Here is a 4,765-nt window from a genome sequence, read left to right as displayed (position 1 = left end):
CCAGACAGGCGTCTAACATTTGTCCCTACATTCAAAGGGATTCCAGGGAATCACAGCAATAGCACATTACCACAGCACTTCCTTGGGCTCCATTCCCATCCACCCCTTTGCCAGCACAAACTGTTGGCTTCTAAAATGGACCGAATTCACCACCTTTTGCAATTCATTGTTTGTGACCTTCAGTGAACGGGGGTCACTGAGCTGGGTGTGAGCTCCCACCCACAGCCCAGTGCCCTCGGCGTCAGAGCTCATCTTCCCGAGCCGATCAGAAACCCTCCCTTGGAGAATCAAACTCTCAACTTACGGTTGATGAAATCCCACCAAATTCCCCCAGAATGTTTCCTTCTTTAACGCTTGAACCCGAAAGCTGCTTGCTGGGAAAGAGGCACTGTATTTTCTGAGCTACACCAGGGCAGCTCTGCCCATCTTCTGCCCTTTGCTTGTTGAGCTGCTGAGGTTGAGCTGGGGGTAAGAGCGGAGCAAGCTCCTCCTTGGGCAGGAAGAGCTGACATTCAGGGAAAACTGCCACAATGAGTTAGAGTACCTGAGAGCGCCAAGTATTTATTAAGTAAGAATTTAAACACTTTTTCATCGTTTTATAAAGCCTTTCATCCAAAGTGCTTCACTGCATTTAAAGGATTAAACCTTGCCACTCCCCTCGAGGTGGGTTGGCATCGCGCTGCTCTAATTGCACGGGCGGCAAAGTTGCTCCGTCACACACCGTACGGCTCCAAAAGGAGCCTTGGTTTTCTTTCTCCTCCTCCACAGAAACACGTATGAAAACAGATTTCCTTTGAATTTGGTTTTTTTCAAAGGGATTTAGGCAAATGCAACACATCAAAATGGGCTGGGATAGCGGCAGTTTTAGGAAGGAGGGGGCTTTGCGAGGCAGCTGCAATGGTCTGTGCCAGCAGCCCCCGGGTGGTGAAGCACAGAGCAGCAGAGGTACCAGAATTCATCGGACTGCAGGAGAAGGCAGCTTTCCCCCAAAAAACCCCAGGGGGATGCTTTATTGCCTGCACCCAAGCATAGTCTGCACCTCTTGTCTTAGTTCGTATCATCGGGCTGTGGAGGCAATTGCCTCTCACCTCACTATTAAGGACAACAAAAAAGGAAAACTAACACACTTAAATTCCTTTCACTTTTAATCTTCTTTCGGAGTAGGTCCTGTCACACTGCTCTGCGCTCTCGAATACAGCTTTTTGGTCCTTATCCTGCACTTAAATCCAGGGGAAAGCCTCTACAGTTACTCCTGACAAAAGATTTTCTCTCCTTGTAATCCGGCTCTCCAGTGCCAGAGAAATAAACTCCCAGGGTTATCTGGAAAGTCTCTTCTTCCCACTCTCCTCCAGTTTCCCCACGCGTTTTGCAGCCTGATGTTTTGCAAAGGCTTTGCCACTAGATCCTTGCTCTCCGCGTCACACGTGGTGTTACACCCCAGCTCAGCTGCCTAATGGGCTCTTCCGGGTGCATTATCTTCCGTTTGCGAAGGAAGAAGTTGCTGAGCCCCCAGCCCTTGGCGCACACCTTACCTGCGATTGTGTAATGAGGAGCTGAATCGTGGCAGACCTTCGCCCTGAGGCTGCCAGCAGGCAAGTGTCCTCCTTCGCGCTACGTCTGGGGAACAGCAGCACCCCCTCCCGTGACTTCTTGCTGATTTAGCGCTCACCTAAACACGAGAATCTTTTTTTTCCACATCCAGGCACAACCGCGCCTCTCTTTAACTCTGCCTTTAGCGTACAGGAGGGTGATCACAAGAACGATGCTACCAAAAGCCTTTCCCTCTCCATCTCCACAAACAGGCCCCTATTGCTTATGTCACAGCTCTTTGCCACCTGCTGCAGCCTCCTCTAAACATGCCAGAATCGGGTTTTCTATGCGTTCGCAACTATAACAGTCACAGAATCCTCAGGGTCTGGCCGCCCTCTGCCCGCTGGCGAAGGTGAGGCGAGAGATCCAAGCAATGCGGTGGCAATCCAGCCTTACCTGACAGCGAAGCTGAGCTGGTAGGAGGATGGCTTGCTGAAGAGATGGAGAAGGTGGGAAACGTCTCTAAATGTAAGCTGAAGTAGGAGTGACGATCGACAAGTGCGAGGTCCTGGTGGGATATAAATACGCGGTTCGCGCTGCTCGGGAAAGAGCCTCGGAGCGGAGCGCATGGCTGACGGCATCTTGCTGGCTTTGGTGGCCCGGGGCTCTTCTCCCCAGGGTTTGGGGGACAGTCGGGCTCAGTGGAGCCCTTGCTGGGCGCAGCGATGCCAGCTCCAAGGCTGAAGCTGAACAAGCTCTTTGCTGCTGCCGGGCCGATGCCGTAGCTTGTTCCATCCCAGCTTCTCGCAGGATGCCACGGCCGACGGTCAGCACAGGGCAGTTGGTCACAGCAATGCGCTGGCTGGTGCCCAGCCGGGTGTCTGCAGAGGAACCAGAGGGATTTGAGCACAAAAGGAGGAAAGAAAATGACTATAAATGTCATTTCGAAGTTTGCTTTCTCTGGTCGGCATTTCAGGCCATTCCAGTTTGCCCCTCTCTCCCCATCCTTGCCAGCTCACGTGCTTCCCCTCGGTATTTCTGCTCCCAGAGCAATGTGCGAGTCACACAGGTTCTTCCCTCCCACCCTCTGCCTCTCCTTTAATCAGAGACAGGTCTCATTGGCGATGCGAGGCCATCGCTGGGCTCCACGGAAAGGGGATATCTGGGGTTGGGAAACCCCCCCGGCTCTGACCTGGGCTGGCTGCAGACCCAAGCAGGTACCACCGCAGCAGCTGCTCTTCCAAACCCAGACTTCTCCATGTAGACAAGGGGAGCAGATCCTGCCTTTTATATAAATTAAAACCCTATTTCTGTTCGGTCTGAGTCCAGGGAGAGGCTGCAGAAACGCACCCACTGGGCTGCTCTCATGGAATTTTCTTTTTCCCCTGGTACCCCCAACCTTGCCCTATGCCTTTGTTACTTATCACAGAACCCCAGCCAGGGCTGCACAGACAAGCTGAAACAATTTCACATTTAAGGGCAATTTTCTTTCAGCCTATATCCTTTAATTCTGGCAAAACCAGGCTTGGACTGAAAACTCCCGTGCTGGGGCACAAGCCAAGGGGGTGAGGAGGGGAAGCAGCCTTTTCACAGTGGGAATATTTGTAAAGCATTTGCTGACACCAGTAGGTAGCAAAATTCAAACCTATAAATACCCATCCAGGATAAGAAACATCAGAAAGGGAAGGTGTGCAGGATTCACCAAGGCAACCCTGATACCGCTTCGGAGCAGGTGCCCTTCTTGGCGCCCAGGAGACGATCCATTGCGTGGAAGCGTAGGGTCATTCCCCTCAACCCACTGCCATCACCACCGTCCACGCACCGGCTCCTCCTGGTTTGAAACCAAACTGGAAGAGCCGCGTTTCACGCACATCCGGAATCGCAGCTGGGCGCTTCTCTTTGCTGATCAATGTTTCTTTTTCTGCAGGATGATATGGTATATCTTATATACTTTCTTTGTATTTCTTGGCATGAGAAAAAAATTAAAATGTAACATGCATGGTCAAAGCTGAACTTGTTTCTTCTGTCTAAATGAGAAAAAAAACAATATCCAAACTCTCATTTTTAACTATTGCTTCACACTCCAAGAGCAGGTAGATCAGCTGGAATTCTGGGTGCCGTGGGTGGCAAAAAAAATACATATAAACAAAAGACAGAGGAAAACGGCACAAGTCAGAGTAAAACAAGGCCCAGACAGATCAGCCTTATGCTGCAGAGACAAGCAGCCCCGAGCTCCTCGGGAAGATATTGCGGGAGGCCTCCAGCCGGCCGTGCCACAGGGCAACGCCTGCCCAGGGAAGGAGGAGAAATCAAGGATGGGATGGAATGTAGTCACTGGGAACTGCTGCTCCTTGCTGGACATACCACTGCAGCTCAGCAGAATGGGGCACAACTGAGTAAGAACAAATTGCAAATCTGCACGAAAACCAAAATTATTGATCCAAACTGTAGATTTCAGGAGTGTACGCCAACATTTGGTCTCCACTCAAAAAGCCTAAATTGAAGCAGCTCCCAGGAAGCAAGTGCTTTGTAAAGTTTAAGCCAAGGCACTACCAAAACCATTGGCTTGAGTCTTTTCCCAGGAGGAGTTTTCCCAACCAGACTGGAAGGCTGTTGACTGTGTGTAACATAACACACGCCCTGGGTCGCTACCAGAGTTTATTTCTGTGTAACGGCTCGCCGGTCAGTCACGGCTACCGATCCTTATCGAAGCCAAAGTGCACGAGCACTTCATTCAGCTGCATCCTGACCCCTCCCTGTGCACCTCTGGCATCGTTCGGGAATGAATGGCAAAGCAGCTGCCAACCCAGCTCAGCTTGGAGAGAAGACGTGCCTGAGGTGGATCAGCTGTCCTACACGGCTCTGTCCCCTGCAGCTGTACGCTCAAGCTGTCCAGACTTCAGCTCAGGTAGGACTTGAGGTAACAGCCCGGCAGCTTCCAGAGGACGATTCCATCCCTCTCCCAGCAAAGCAGCACGCGCACAGGAGGCAGGGATCAAAAATGAGGCTTTATGGCCCCAGAGTGCTGCCTCGTTGGCATCAGACACAGCACTTCCATCCATGGCTATGATGGAAAAAGAGAGATGTAAGTTCCCTGCGACGCTGGCAGCCCGCAGCGTGATTCAGCAGCAAAACGTAATTAATGGCCCTGCCTGGAGCGCACCCTGTGCTGAGCTTCCCTCCAAGGTAGAGGCAGGGCATGGAGAGCCCTGAGCCACCAGCACTGCCGCAGCAT

Source organism: Eurypyga helias, unplaced genomic scaffold (assembly GCF_000690775.1).
Source record: "Eurypyga helias isolate BGI_N326 unplaced genomic scaffold, ASM69077v1 scaffold29832, whole genome shotgun sequence".
In the NCBI taxonomy this organism is placed as follows: domain Eukaryota; kingdom Metazoa; phylum Chordata; class Aves; order Eurypygiformes; family Eurypygidae; genus Eurypyga; species Eurypyga helias.
Note: the sequence above shows the minus strand (reverse complement) of the source record.